Below are 17,229 nucleotides of genomic sequence, written 5' to 3'. Positions count from 1 at the left end.
TCATTATTAGGTTCGGGTAATCTCGGTTAACGGTTATGTGTCGGTTACAAAAATCGGTTACAACTCGGGTTCAGCTTTCCCATTTTCGGTTGTCAACCGGTTCGGGTACAATTTCGGTTCTGGTACTGTCGGTTCGATAAATCAAAAAAAGAAACACATTTTCGGGTCAGTTTACTTTCGGTTTCGGTTCGGATTTTCGAGTCGGGTCACTTTTGAACAGCTCTAGTTACAGACATCACTAGGTAAGTCATTATCCATACCAATTTGAATATTGTTAGAATTATGAATAGAGAGGTAATCATGACTAGGTTCAACACAAAGATCCATAATTGACCACTGAAGAGAATCTTCCATAGTCGAAGGTTGAGGACAAACACAAGGGAATTCATTATTGCCATTGAAATTCAAAGTAACTTTAGGCAAATTCATTATTGCCCATAGACTCTACTATTTCTCTAGTTTCAAAATTTAAACCATTATATACATAATTATATATTTCCCATTGTTCAATCCCATGATTGGGACCAACAAAATCACCAAGCTTTCTTTAATACCTCCAAAATATTTCATGTTCAAATTCAGGAAGATAAAAACTTGCCATATCACAAAGAAAAATACACGAATAAATAAAAATTTAGCAAAATTAATTGCACCAAATTAAATTAATCGATGCTTTCCGGCAACGGCGCCAAAAACTTGTTGGGGTTTTATTTTAATACCGCAAGTGTATGAGTGTTGTAGTACGATTACGGGTCAATTCTCATGGAAACAAGATTAAAATTTAGTTTTGTTCAATTAACTACTTTAGAAACAAGATGTTTATAAGTTGTTCTAACTCTATATTGCAATTTAAAAAATCAACAAATATCAATAAAATTAAAGTTTAGGAAAATGGAATTCCCCGCTAATAGCATATGATTATTTCAACAAGAATTACAATTTTAATACTTTGTTAAATTGGTACACCAAAGAAAGTCGAATTAAATAGGTTCTTTCAATCTCAACTTTCGTATTTTGATTGATTAACATGGCAAGACTAACTAATCACTAAGAGCGTGTTTGTATCTCATTTTCTAGACTTAGTAACGGTATCGGATAAGTATTGTTTGGGAAATTATCAATGGTACCCCTAAGTTTTTGCACTTTATCAATGGTACCCCTAAGTTTTTTCGATTATCAATAGTACCCTTGTGTTATTGAGCGTCTTACAACCGATACCTTTTCTAATTTTTTCCGTCCAAAATCATCCAAAACTGTTAACTTTTTTTTCTTTTATTTTTTTATGTGACATTGACTTGATCGATAGTAATTAGCAACTCGTAGCCGAATTCTACATGAAAAAAATACCCGGCCCCGATCGGTACCCGATAAAACCGAACCAATTTTTAACCGATGACAATCCGAGACCGATGGAACTCGACTGGAACTAATCATATAAATATTAGGGTTCACATCTAATGTCCTAGCATACAAAACTACTCACTAATGAAAATCATGATTGTAAATAAATTAATGTCATGTTTGAAAATGATGATTTCATTTGAAAATTTGGAATTGACTCAAATTTATTATTTGGCAAATCAAAAATTTTCAATTTGGGATCTGGATCAAATTTCACCATTGTTTTTGAAGTAGCTAAAGTTGAGAATTTGAGAATGACAACTCAAATCTTGTCATTCTCAAATTCTTCATTTATGATTTCATAATTGAAATCCATAAATAAAAATAAAATACTTGTTCTCAAACACTAACATAACAATAACATAAACATAATTAAAAATGGTTTTGATAAACATGTAACAAGAATTAATAAAAAATACACTATCAAGAAAACGTTTAAAATTTCATACATATAACCTTTGGGAAGTTTGGCTTAATAAAAATAGAATATGGGCCACAAAAGTTTGGAAAACAAACAAAACTATAATCTATGCAGAAAAATAATGCATGAATAAACTCCGACATATTATTTATTTATTTATTTATTTATTTATTTATACTTTTAGTGGGTGGTATTTTGATTTATCATCACACACTCTCCAGCAATCGGAACAAGCCCAAGGATTAAATGTTTTCTTGATTTCTTTATTATTTTCTTAGACTTCTTTAGTTTGGTCTTTGTCATCTTTCTTCATAATCGCTTTGCCCTCTTTTTATTTGAATCCATCTATTAATAAAAAAAAAAAAATTTTCATACATACAAACTTTGGAAAGTTTAGCGGAATAAAAATAAGATATGAGTCACAAATGTTTGGAAAATAAACAAAACTTTGATCTATGCAGAAAAAATAGTACATGAATAACTCTGACATATTATTTATTTATTTATTTATTTATTTTACTCTTAGTGAGTGGTATTTTGATTGGAAAACAAACAAAACTTTGATTTAAGTTTCCAGTTAGATCCATCTGTGAATAATTTTAAAAAATACAAAAAATTAAATATCAAACAACTTAAAAAGAAATCCAAACAAAATTAGCCAGAATTGTAAAATAAATAATAATAAATAATAAATAAAAAAGACTTAGGAAGAACTCCAATTTTTTTTATGTATTTTATGTGGACTTATATTATTATATGGACATGTTTTTTCTGAATTTTATTAGACAATAATCAATTAACCAGACAACATAAATTATGTCAAGAAACTTACATTTTACTATATAAATAAAAAATTATTAATCTTATATACGTAATTAAGTTATTATATGACTTTTAAATTATTGTTTTATAGCAATGGTACAATCCCCGGTAATATAACAAATAAAAAATAAAAAATAAAAAATATTCTAATCAAAATAAATAGATAAAATAACTAATATAATTATCAATGAAATTTAATTAGTTAACAAAATTGTTTAATCTTTCAAGTATTTCTGTAAGATTTTATGATTCTTAAATCGTTGTTTTATAGCAATTGTATGTTGCTCGGTAATATAAAAAATAAAAAATAAAAACTATTATAATAAAAAAATAGATAAAATAAATAACAAAATTATCATTAACAAAAATATTTAACTTTGCAAGTGTTCTCATCGCCATTAGCGTATAAATATCCAATCTGAAATTAAAATTAATTAAAATAATCTAAATAGTAGAATAGGAAAATAAAACTTATCATTAACAACTTAATTTCCTTGAAATATTTTTTTGACATTGAAGATAGCTAAAAATTTTCACCATTAAGGGTCGGTGGAAGCAAATTTGGTAAATTTTAGAGAATGCAGTAAAACAAGAATTTCAAATATTTTGACTACATCTATCTTTCTAAAAATATGTAAAAAAAACTAATATATTATTTATTTTTTTAAGACATGCACCTAAACAAAATAGTACACTATTTATTTTTCTAAGACATATGTACATTATTTTTTTCCTTAGTCGCTAGCTTTTATGGTCGGCAAGTTCCACATGGTAAAAAAATCTTTCGAGGTAATCCGTGCGTTCTCAAGATTTTTTCGTATCATTTTGCTTATCTTTTCCTACTAATTAGGTCTAATGTACTAGTTTTGATATATAAAATGATACTCTCTCCTAATCGTTCACTACACCTTACTCCACTAACAAACATAGTTCTTGTGATCATCGCCTTTTTGTTGTTTTCGACTTTCGGGTAAATGCTTTTAAAGACCATCTTATCAATTCGGAATAATTCAAGAAATTAAATAAATACTAATCATAATTAATATTGATTTTTATACTCATAAAAAAATTTATCATCGAAGATAACATAATAAATTATTAATTTAACAGAGATTTTGCATTCTATCTAAAGAAAAATGTATCAAAATTTTTAAAGTATCAAAATATGCTAGCCTATCTGGCACAAGCACAACCATCATATATTGAACAAATAAAATCTTGATAATTTCTAATTAATAAATAAAGAAATGTTTAAAGATGAAATTATCAAAATGTAATACTCAAAGTATACACTGAACTGTCTCATATTCATGCATTTGCATATTTCCTCAATTAATGGGTTCTTCATTTTTGCAAACTAGGGCTTAATTTAACATGTAATCTTTGTAATAAAGAAAATTATCTTTGCGACGTCGACTTTGCCAATTTCCAGACGGTATTGCCATGCTGCCCGGTTGTTTCTGGTGATCGGTGGCTGATACAATTCAAGGTATGGCTTTAGGATTCACAAAGAATCAGAACAATTATTTAGAACTCCACAAGGATGAAAAGAAGAGAGTTGTGTTTAATTATTCCTTGAATTGATGAAATGTAATTATATAGAAGGACTCCTTATATAGGGAGCATAAGCTAATCCAAGAATCAAGAAACAAGAAATTGAAGTTAATAAACTATATTAAGCTAACTAACTAACAAACTTATTTTACCACTGTAATAAACTATGTAACTATAGTTCCGTAGAAGAGCAATGCACTACAAAGAAATGTTGGAATAGCGATGGCCAAAAAGCGACGGGTAAGTGGTCATCGCCAAGGGCGACGAACTGGCGTCAAAAACTTTATCGCCTTTTTTGTGTTGAAGACGGGCGACCGGTGGGCGACGAGAAGTGTGGTCGCTAGATGTGGGCGGAATTCAAAATATAATTTTTTTTTAGAAATGCATGTGGCGACGGGTAATGTAGTCGCCATGTCATCGCTGGAATTCAAATTGTTTCTTTTTTTTTTGAAATTCAGATGGCGACGGGCTTTAGTGGTAGCCACCTCGTCGCTGATTTTTGAAAATCATTTTTATATTATTAATTGGAATTTGAAATGGCGGCGATGGTTTTTTCGTCGTTCTGTTCATATCATTTTATACTCCTTAATGATGATTATTGTTAGTAATTTCGTGCTTATTTAGAAGATTTATGTTACTTTACTCATTTTGGTTATTCATGTTGATTTTGAGTGGTTTAGTTCATTTTTAAGCATAATTCTTATGATTTTAATGATGACAGAGTTTACTAAGTAGATTATTTCTCGTTTGAAGATGTTTTACAATGAAGATGGGCAAAAGAGTTGAAAAGTGTTTAAAGTGCAAAAGTTTTAAAGTGAAATTTGATACATGCTCACTCTTTTGGTCATAACTTTTGATAGATACATGGCATTAATGCAAGATTTGCGGCATTGGAAACTAGACTTCAAGAGCTTTCCAACGGTATATTATATGTCCAATTCTGACAACTGAGCAAGAAATGACGACCATTTGAATTTGCTGCAATTTTTCAGCATAAAAGCCGACTCGGCTTTCTGCTGACTGCCCTCAACCGCCGACTCGACTTTTTCTTCTGACGTGCAGCGATTACATTTTTTTAGCAGTTTTTATAAATAGAGTTAGTTTCTTTTTTGTGAGTGGAAGTTTTTCCCCTTAGTTTTTGTGAGTTTTCGTTATTGTTCTTTTGTTATTCCATCATCTTTTATGGAGTAAAAACTCCATTGTTACATTTAATTTCTTGCGATTTCCATTTATGTTATTTTCATTAGTAAGTTTTCTTTATTTACAGCTTTATCATTTACTTTTATGCAATGAGTCTATCTATTATCTTCATGTTTAGTATTTTGTTTGAGAGTTTATTTATTGTTCACTACATGTTCTTTATAATAATGCGTAGTGAGTAGTTTTCTCATCTAGGGTTAGGGTATAATCCCTAATTCAAAGCATGGGTTAATATTTTATCGATTGATTGTGTGTGATTTGAGTCTATAATTGAACCTACGTGTTGATTCAATTAGGAACGGGAACAGCAACAAGAGGGGGGGGTGAATTGTTGTTGTTGCAAGTTTAAGCGATTGTGCCCTGTTTTTGCGGAATTATACAATATAAATAAAGCTTAAACTTGGAGCAAAATAAATAAGAGAGACACACGATTTTACGTGGAAACCTTTTGGGCCTAAACAAAAGGAAAAACCACGACCACTTGGGATTTCTAACAACTCCACTATGTTTAAGGCAATTAGTTACAATTACAATAAACACCTTACTTCACTCGAAGCGTAACAACTAGGCCAACTCTTCTTCTCTCTAATTGCTTTACTCTAAGCAACAACCTTAGCTTCTCAACAAGCTAATCCTCTCTAGCTTCACTAAAAGCTATCTAATTTCCCCCTTAGACTCACCCGAGTCTAATTACATAAACTCTCAAAAACCCTTACAAAAAGGATTGAAATTCTCTAAAATAAATCAAGAGTTGCACAAGTAAATATTATGAATTAATTGGCAATTTAAAGGACAAAATATTTCTTGTAAAATCCAAAAATCGTATGAAAACACTTAAGCACAAAACGTTGGATTTTCTCATATTTTTAAAACCGAAATAATTCTTGCAATTTATAGAAAATAAAATTCCTAAGAAAATGGAATATTCCAATCCATTATCCCATTATCAAAAGATCATGGGAGTAATGTGGATTAAACAAACACACGGTTAATACTTCAGCCTTTGAATAAATCAAACAAACGGTTAAGGCAATCAGTAACCGCTATTCCCTGATAACCGTTGTTCCCTAAAGTAGCAGTTTCTTCAGTAGTAATTCCTGTTCCCCAAATTAATGGCTGGAACTTCATGTTATATTTAGAAAACGGTTTGGTAAAAACGGTTATCTTTTGACTAATTCTAAAACGGTTATCTTTTGACTAATTCTTACAAAATGGTTATTTTTACTATTTTTAGGAAAAGATTATTTTTATTATTTTTCAGAAAATCCAAAAATAGTTAAAACCTAACTGTTGTTCCTACTTTTTAGTAGATCCAAGTTTAGCTCCTAATAAAAAGGAATTAATCTTGAAATCCACACGTGAGGAATTTTAGAAATTCTTTTTGCCAATTAACTTTAATAAACTAATGCAACAATTTAATTTAAATACATTAACTAAAAAAATAAAAGATAGAATTTATTAGCTAACGCAAATTGACTTCAGTTTGGGAACACTGCGCTGTCTCCAAATTTCAACTTGCTAGAACATCAAACCTGGGAACAGTAGACTTCCTGTCTCCATTTTACATCCCACGTGATATACTCTTCTAACATCTCTTGAAACCTTTTGACATGTATATTCCCATGAACTAAGCCATAGGTACTATCAACGATCACAATTAATCGGATATCGACCTGCACAAAATCTCTAAACACATATTTGCTAAAGTGTAGTCATCAGCAAAACTTAAGAGATCCAACACTACGCTTAATGAATCTCGATTTAAACATCTTTATTAACCTTTTCAAGAAGACGGGAATTTAAGATTAGGATTAATTTAGGATTGAGGTATATTTAAGTTAAATTCCTTCTAGTTTAACCAAGCAGACGGAAGTTTGAGGATTAACACTAGTTTGGTCTTAAACCGATATTGATCAATAGAGCGGAAGCTTGAGATTAATTAGATCACGTTTAATTATGTCGATGACTCAATTTCATACAATCATGAGAGTGATTGACTCCCATGTTAGAGCTTGTCATATCATTGTTATCTCCATATCGTTTCTGTCTTTGCATTAGTTTATTTGCATTATAGTATTAGTCCTCAACCCACATCTTTTGTTTAAATCCGTGTCTCGTAGTCACTAAATAACCAATTAGATTATCTTGCCTCCTTGTGTTCGACCCACAGCTACACGTCAACCGTGCGCTTGCGGTAATTAAAATTTGCACTATCAGTCGCCATATTTGGTATTAATAAGCAAGATCGCCAAGACGTAATATTGTTATACATTGTTTAATTTTGGAAACGAAAGCGGGGTTAACAAAGGTTAGCCCTTAATTTTATTATTTTATAATTATTTAGTTTCCTCTAATTTTATTATTTAGTATATATTTTTATTTACATGGATTATTTAATGTATTTTTATTATTTAGTGTTTTATTATTATTTAGTTTCCTCTAATGTTATTATTTACTATATATTTTTATTTACATAAATTTTTTTATTCATTTTTATTATTTAGTGTTTTATTATTATTTAGTTTCCTCTAATGTTCTTATTTACTATATAATTTTATTTACATGAATTTTTTTATGCAATGTTGTTATTTTATTATTTTATATTTTATTTTTATTTGTGATTAGTTTGCTTTAATTTTTTATTTAGTAAATATTATATTTGTTTTTTTTATTTACATGAGTCATTTTATATTATATGTTTTATATTTTTATTTACATGAATTGTTTTATGCAATTTTGTATTTTATTATTTTAGATTTATTTGTGATTAGTTTACTTTAATTTATTATATATTAAATATTATATTTGTTTTTTTTGTCCTTTTATATTTTATTTTTTTATTTTATATTATATATTTTTATTATTTTACATTTGATTTTTTTTTATTAATTTGCGTTTACAATTTACATTAAAATAATTATATTATTATAGGTCTTAAAAATGAATGTTAGACAAGAAAGAAGTTGGATGTACAACCGACGAAAAAATGGAAAGTTTAGTTTAAGATTTATAAGAGGGTTGAAAGAGTTTTTAGATTTTGCTCGTAAAAATAGCATTAGTTCTGAGATTAGATGTCAATGTAAGAAGTGTAAAAATTGCTGCTATAAGGAACCGAATGAAATAAGAAAATATCGAATGAGAAAGGGGTTTGTTGAAAATTACTATGAGTGGGAATATCATCAAAACATACAAGTAGGAACAACATCTGAGGTTGTAGAGGTAATAGGAGAGCAATCGTCAAACAATCCAAATCCTTATTCACAGATGGTGTATGATGCAGTTGCTAGTGTATTTCCAGACAATTACCATCAGTTCCCCCTCCCAGTTTGATGTAGTACCGGTAGTTAATGAACCACCAGTACACGTTGACGAATATCCAAACCCTCAGTGTCGGCAATTCTTTGAAATGTTAAATTCTGTAAATAGTCCTTTATTTGAAGGTTGTAAAAATCACTCCAAGAAGTCTATTATTAGTCGACTTACAAACTTGAAGATTGACCATCGTCTCACTGAGAGGTGTTACGACGATATTTGTGCTATGGTGAATGAAGTGTTACCAGAAGAGAATACGATGGTAAACAACTTTTACGAAACCAAAAAACAAATAGCTGCCCTTGGATTACCCCTTCAAAAGATCGATTGTTGTCCTAACGGGTGTATGATCTACTGGGGGAATAATGCGAATGCAACTTTTAAGAAAACGTTTAAAATTTCATACATATAACTTTTAGGAAGTTTGGCGGAATAAAAATAAAATAGGAGCCACAAAAGTTTGGAAAACAAATAAAACTTTAATCTACGCAGAAAAATAATGCATGAATAAACTCCGACATATTATTTATTTATTGTGGTATTTTGATTTATGTATGGCTAAATCCGACATATCATCACACACTCTGTTGCAACCGGAACAAGCCCAAGGATTAAATGTTGTCTTGATTTCTTTATTATTTTCTTGGACTTCTTTAGTTTGGTCTTTGTCATCTTTCTTCATAATCGCTTTGCCCTATTTTTATTTGAATCCATCTATTAATAAAAAATAAATAAATTTTATACATACAAACTTTGGAAAGTTTGGCGGAATAAAAATAAAATATGAGTCACAAATGTTTGGAAAATAAACAAAACTTTGATCTATGCAGAAAAAATAATACATGAATAACTCTGAGATATTATTTATTTATTTATTTATTTTACTCTTAGTGAGTGGTATTTTGATTGGAAAACAAACAAAACTTTCATTTAAGTTTCCTATTAAATCCATGTGTGAATAATTTTAAAAAATACAAAAAATTAAATATCAAACAACTTAAAAAGAAATCCAAACAAAATTAGCCAGAATTGTAAAATAAATAATAATAAATAATAAATAAAAAAGACTTAGGAAGAACTCCAAATTTTTTTTTATATGTATTTTATGTGGACTTATATTATTATATGGACATGTTTTTTCCTAATTTTATTAGACAATAATCAATTAACCAGTACGACATAAATTGTGTCAAGAAACTTACATTTTACTATATAAATAAAAAATTATTAATCTTATATACGTAATTAAGTTATTATATGACTTTTAAATTATTATTTTATAGCAATGGTACAATCCCCGGTAATATAACAAATAAAAAATAAAAAATAAAAAATATTCTAATCAAAATAAATAGATAAAATAACTAATATAATTATCAATGAAATTTAATTAGTTAACAAAATCATTTAATCTTGCAAGTATTTCTGTAAGATTTTATGATTCTTAAATCATTGTTTTATAGCAATTGTATGTTGCTAGGCAATATAAAAAAAAAAAAACTATTATAATAAAAAAATAGATAAAATAAATAACAAAATTATCATTAACAACATCAAAATGGTGATTAGTGAAGTTTCTGATTCATTATTTGTGTGCTTATATAATTGCAAATTCGGTAAATTTGGTAAAAAAATTTTCACATTTAAGGGTTGGTGGAAGTAAATTTGGTAAATTTTAGAGAATACAGTAAAACAAGAATTTCAAATATTTTGACTACATCTATCTTTCTAAAAATATGTAAAAAAAACTAATACACATGCACCTAAACAAAATAGTAGACTATTTATTTTTCTAAGACATATGTACATTATTATTTTGACTTAATCGCTAGCTTTTATGGTCGGCAAGTTCCCACATGGTAAAAAAATCTTTCGAGGTAATCTGTGCATTCTCAAGATTTTTTCGCATCATTTTGCTTATCTTTTCCTACTTTATTGGTATCTTTTTCGATGTTGATCCCGTTAGATCTATTTGTAAATAATTTTAAAAAATATAAAAAATTAAATACCAAAAAAACTTAAAAATAAATTAAAAAGAAATTCAAAGAAAATTAGCCAAAATTGTAAAACAAATTATATTAAATAATAAATAAAAAAGACTTAAGAAGGATTCCAATTTTTACGATTAGCTAGATTTTGCATAAACCAGGTAAAAATTACTAAAATAAATAATATTAGACAGACCGCATAATATAAAGACTTAAGAAAAACTCACATATCTTATGGTTAACCATAAATCTTAATTCTTGTGGAAAGAAAAAAATAAAACTCTCCAAAATCACTAAAATGAATAAATTAAAAATTATGCGTTATCGGTTGGAATTATAGTATTTACTAGATAGATTCCCATGTCAAGTACGGTTTATTAATTATTTAAATAAAAAATTATTAAGTTATTATATAACTTTTAAATTATTATTTCATAGCAATGATACAATTCCCTGTAATATAAAATATATAAAAATAAAAAAATAAAAAAACATTCTAATTAAAATAAATAGATAAAATAAATAATATAATTATCAATGAAACTTAGTTAACAACAATATTTGAGACGTGTTTAAATCTTCTATTGCATTATGATTATATGACTATCAAATCATTATTTTATAGCAATAGTATGATGCTCGATAATATAAAAAAAAAGTAAAAAAATATTAATTAAAATAAATAGATAAAATAAATAACAAAATTATCAAAATGGGTAATCTTTTAAAAAAAATCCACAGAAAATTTGGAGGCACTTACATCTTGATTCTTGGGGATAGTAAATAATAAAACTCTCCAAGAATAAAGGTAACCCAACTCTGTCAGTATGTGATCTTGAATGTTCAAGATTTTGGTAATAAATCTTGAAAGAATATAAGAAATAAAGAGAGGAATTAAGAATAAGAAATAGAAGAGATAGAAAGATTGAAATTGAAATGAAGTTATTATATAAGAGAAATGCTCAAGCAAATAAATGAAGAAGAGAAAAAAAGTTAATTAGGAAGGGAGAATGACGATTTGCCTTAATATGAAAATGAGAGTGAAAATTTGAAGATGAAAGTTGAATCTACTTTATTAAAACCCTAAAAAACTAACTGTTTTATTTGCATCAATTTGCACCAAGATAGGGTCCTCCAGACTCTCAATCTTGCACACAATCAGCCCTCTCACTTTGAGGCAGGTTGCTTGACTCTCAAACACTTGCAATGAACACCAAATCACCCAAGAAACCAATTCTTGGTTTTCAGGCTGGCCTTGGGTCTCCTTCTTGTGGCTTCACTCACCACAGGCAAATCCCACCCTTTCTCCTGAGTTCCACTCAATGGAAGAAAGGTTACACCCTAGATTGTTCCACAACCTAGAGTTCAGAAGTGTTCCACACTCTCTTTGTTCCGGCCAATTGAAAATACACTCACAAATACACTAAGGAAAATAAAGAGGAAAACTTCACACTTGCAAACTGATTTGAATGAATGAAAACTTAATTATTATTGATTGATGAATGAATTACACAATGGTTAAAGACCTATATATAGGTTTCTAATGTCTAACGGCTAATATTATTACATCACGTGCAAACATGTGCATATTAAAAGACATAAAACAAGGAAAATACAATTCTGCTGGCTGCTGTCAGACTATCTGTCGACTACACGACCTTCAGCTCCATTTCTTGGTGTCTTAATGTGATCTTTAGGAGGCACTTAAGGTCTTGATGGAAATTTCCTTGTGTAGAGATTCCAAATCTACCCTTAGTTTCCCCTAATATACTTAGGATAGCTCTTGGTGATGGTAGCAAGGTGTGTTGGTCAGCAGGGACCTGCGTCTGATCTGGCAGCAATCCTTCTGAACAACCGACCTTCTGCACTGTTTCCTGGAGTCTTCCCGTGTTATTTAGGAGGTTCCTTTGACCATAAAGGCAAGGCCCATGTATAGAGATTCCAAAACTACCCTTGGTAGCTCTCAAGGTGCTCCGGTGTACTGTAGGTGATAACTACAAAGTCTGCTGGTCAACAAGATTCATGGTCTGACAGCCTTGTTTGTTTTCTGTGATTTCCATGAATGCCTGTTGCTGTATGTTTTGTTCTACTTGATTGATTTCCTTCTTTTGTTTATTATCTACCAATGTCGTCCTTGAGCCATGTAAATACCTGTATCTGTGCATTGTAATTTTTGCATCCTCTGTTTGATTTGCAGCAGGTGTAAAACATATATTCCTTGCGTTAATTGCTTGCAAACCAACTGTTTTTGCTGTGTTGTGTGTTATCAAAACACTTGCTTCCTTTGTGTTTGTGTGTGTTGGTTTAGCCTTTAGCTGTTGAGACCTAGTATCATGGACGCTAGGATAGAGGCCATAGAGGAGACCCTATATAGGATGACTCAACTCTTAACCCAAGCTGGTTTGGGAAACCAAGAGAGACCACCTCCAATCCACAATGAGGACCAAGAGGATAGGACCGTGAGGATAGACATCCAAGAGTTTGATGGACAAACCCACAAGCCTGAGGTTTACATTGAATGGGAAGCAAACTTGGATAGATATTTTGAGTACAAAAACACCACACCTGAGAGGCAATACAAGCTAGCCAAGATCAAATTAACCAAACTAGCAGCTGTGTGGTTAGAGGGCATCCAAAAACAAAGAAGAAGGGAAAATAGGGCTAGGATAGATACTTGGGATAGGCTTAAGAAGCATTTGAGGAGGAAGTATGTACCTAACAATTATGCTCACCAATTATACCTACAATGGAGTACTTTGAATCAAGGGGGGAGGAGTGTTAGTGAATACATACAAGAATGGGAAAAGCTTACTGTCCTATGTGAGATCAATGAACCAGAGGATCTAAGAGTGGCTAAATTCATGGCTGGTTTGAGGGAAGACATTAGGAAGAAGCTTATGTTGGTACCTAACCTTGACCTACAATTAGCATTCAATATGGCCATGAATATTGACCAGACCTCTACTAAGAAGAAAGTAGTGAGTAACCATTACCAAGGGAACACTAGGAGTTTCACACCTAGGAATAGCACCCCCAGCCCACCGAGGATGCACAAGAAAGCTGAACAAACCCCTAGTACATCAGGAAAAGCACCTGTGCCTATGAAGAAGATAGTGTGTTTTAAGTGTCATGGACATAGGCACTATAAGGATGCTTTCCCTAATGCTAGAGCTTTCACTACCCAGGAATGGAAAGAGATTAAGGAAGATACTAAGCCTAAGATTATGCTAGTAGCCAAGAATGGTAGGGTAGAGGAAGATTGGCCTCCAGTACTTGAGGATGAGCCTGAGGGATCATACAGAGTGGATGAATTAGGAAGGTTGGTCAGATATGAGCATAGCAATGATGAGGATGAATTAGAAGAGGAAAGAGAGAGAATTATGCCTGAGGATGAACACTACAACCTAATAGTGAGGAGGAGTCTACACACTACATTTGAGGAGAAGGAGAGTAATCAGAGGGAGAATATCTTCCAGACTAAGTGTAGGGTAAAGGACAAAGTGTGTGATCTGATTATTGATGGAGGTAGTGAGTCTAATTGTGTGAGTCTTGACCTTGTGACTAAGCTAAAATTGAAGACTAGACCTCATCCACACCCCTACAAACTTAAGTGGCTAGATAACAATGCTAGTGGGTCAGTGAGCAAACAATGCCTTGTAGGATTTGTTATAGGGTCTTATAAGGACAAGGTGTTGTGTGATGTCTTGGAGATGAGTGCTTTTCATGTGCTATTAGGGAGACCTTGGCAATATGACAGGAAGAGCATACACAATGGTTTCACCAATACCTACACTGTTAGACATGAGGGAAAGCTTAAGGACTTGATTCCCTTGTCACCACACAAAGCTATACCACCTCCAACTAGGAAGCCTGTCCATTTAATGTGTAGAAAAGTATGTGAAAAAGGGCTTAAGGAACCAATATCTCTTATTTGTGCTAACCATGATGACAGGAACTCAAAAGATGCAGTGGAGCAAGCAAAGGATATGTGGAAATTGCATAAAGTCATTCAAGACAACATCAACAGGGCAAATAAGAGATACAAAGTGAAGGCAGCAAGGAAAAGGCAATACAGAGAACCTTTGAAGGATCAAGAATTGAGGTCAATTCTTTCTAAAGAAGGAGGAGTTGAACCATGTGCACATGCATCCAAGTCTTGTGCAATTGTCAAACACATTTCAACACATGGTTCAGCACATTATGACTTTGAAGACATGAATATAGAAGAAACCCACCATGAGCATCATAAACAAAGATATTCCACATCAACTAGCATAGATCAAGCCCAAGAACAAAGGAAGAACACAGTAGCAGCAATCTGTCAGCACATTAGCTACACTAGCGAACAGCTCACCTTGCAGCGTGACTCGAGCCTTGACCATGGAGATCTGGACCTAGCCAACCATGAGGACGTCATCTCTATACATGGGCCTAGCCATAAAGGTCCAAGAGCCATGCTAAATAGTGCACACAACTCTCTAAAAGTCCAGCACAAGGTGCCCCTGTCAGCAGGATTACACTGAAGATCAGAATCAGTTTCTGACTTAAGACTTGTGTTCTGATTTTGTATTTTAAATGGCATAATGTAATGCACGTGAGGAAATAGCCGTTAGGTAATTAAAAGCCTATAAATATAGGATGCCTCTCATGTGTATTGATGAAGTTTAAGTGATTAATAAGAATTCTCTTCATTTTCCTCAAAGTTACATTCCTCCCTTTGTGTGTGTTTTTGTCTTTACAATCTTAGCTTTGCAAGAACGTGTGGAACACTTCTACACTCTAATTGTGGAACAATTTAGAGCGTCATCTTCCCTTATTTGAGTGGAACTCGAGGGAGGATGTGGGGTCATTTCTCGTTGGTGAGTGAAGCCAAAATAGAGGTTGACCAAGGCTGGCCTGAAAACCAAGAATTGGTTTCTTGGGGTGATTGGTGGTTGATTTGTGCGAGTTTGAGTGAATCATCCTCCACGTAATTGAGAGGACTGATTGTGTGCAAGATTAAGAGTCCGGAGGACCCAATCTTGGTGCAAATTGGTATCCGCTAAAATTTTACTTCGGCCCATGACCCAACCCGTAGATTGCAATTATTTTTAGAAATTGACCCGCCATTTATATTACGGGTTAACGGGTCGGGGCGGGTGGGTCGGGTTTTTTTGAACAGCCCTATTTAAAATACATAAAACACTCCAAGATCACTAAATCAGTTTCTGATTGGAATAAAAAAGTAAATAAAAATTTATCATTTATTATTTTCCGACTAAATTACGACTAAATTTAAGTCGGAAAAATTAACGACTATTTTTCGACTAAAATTCGGTCGGAATTTAGTCGGTAAAAGAAATTTCAAATTTAGTTGACCCAAATTTATCTAAAGTTATTTTCTTGCATTAAGAAATTTTAGTTTACCAAATCTATTTTTAGTAATTTTGTTCGACTACTTTTGTTCAAGTAATAATATACTAATATTATACTAATACGCGTATTAATATACACTAATACAACTAATACGAGTAGTAGTAGTAGTAATAATAATAATAATAATAATAATAATAATAATAATAATAATAATAATAATAATAATACACTAATAAAACTAATAATAAACTAATACGATTAATTATATACTAAATAACTAATAAAGTATTAATAATACACTAATACGAGTAATTAATAATATACTTATGCAACTATACTTCTTCCGTTCCCCTATACTTGCTATATTTGATACACCTAAACGACTAATAATAATAATAATAATACTAATAATACGACTAATTACATACCAATACTACTAACAATACACTAACACAACTAATTACATACTGATCCTACTAATAGTACACTAATATAACTAATTACATACTAATACTACACTAAGACGACTAATTATATATACTAATGCATTTAATAATAATAATAATAATAATAATATAAAGAGATACTATACATTATACCACTACTTCTCCCTCTACGAAAAATCCCCTCTGGTTTTCCCATACCCGTATGGATGGACTCGTCGTGGCTAGAGGGGGAGGACGGCCGAGAAAGGAGGCGGCAGTGAAGGATGTTGAGTCACCCACCAAGGTCAGTGTTGTGCGACAGTGGAAGCAAAGATCGAAAACAATAAAGAAAACAATAAAGATTTAAAACAAAACAATAAAGAAAAAATCACACCGAGAAATTAACGTGGTTCACTATCAATGAGATAGCTACGTCCACCGGCACTGAGAATAAACTTTTCACTATAAACTGGAAGATTACAAGATGAACACAAGACACCACAACAATGGCTCTTCAAGCTTTTCTCTCTTAGTTTCTCACTTTGTGCTTTGCATCGCATCATCTAATTCTAATTACATGGGGCCTTTATATAGTATACATCATAATAAAAAGAAATTAGGGTTAAGAAAATACAAAAGAAACTGTCAAAAACTAAGAGTAACCCGCCAAAAACGTGCCAAAAACCAACTTCCCGCAAAAATCGCAGTACTCCGCGGCCCGGGCCTCCGCGCCCCGCGTAAAACTCCGCGG

Source organism: Amaranthus tricolor, chromosome 2, assembly GCF_026212465.1.
Source record: "Amaranthus tricolor cultivar Red isolate AtriRed21 chromosome 2, ASM2621246v1, whole genome shotgun sequence".
Classification (NCBI taxonomy): domain Eukaryota; kingdom Viridiplantae; phylum Streptophyta; class Magnoliopsida; order Caryophyllales; family Amaranthaceae; genus Amaranthus; species Amaranthus tricolor.
This window is presented reverse-complemented; position numbering follows the sequence as displayed.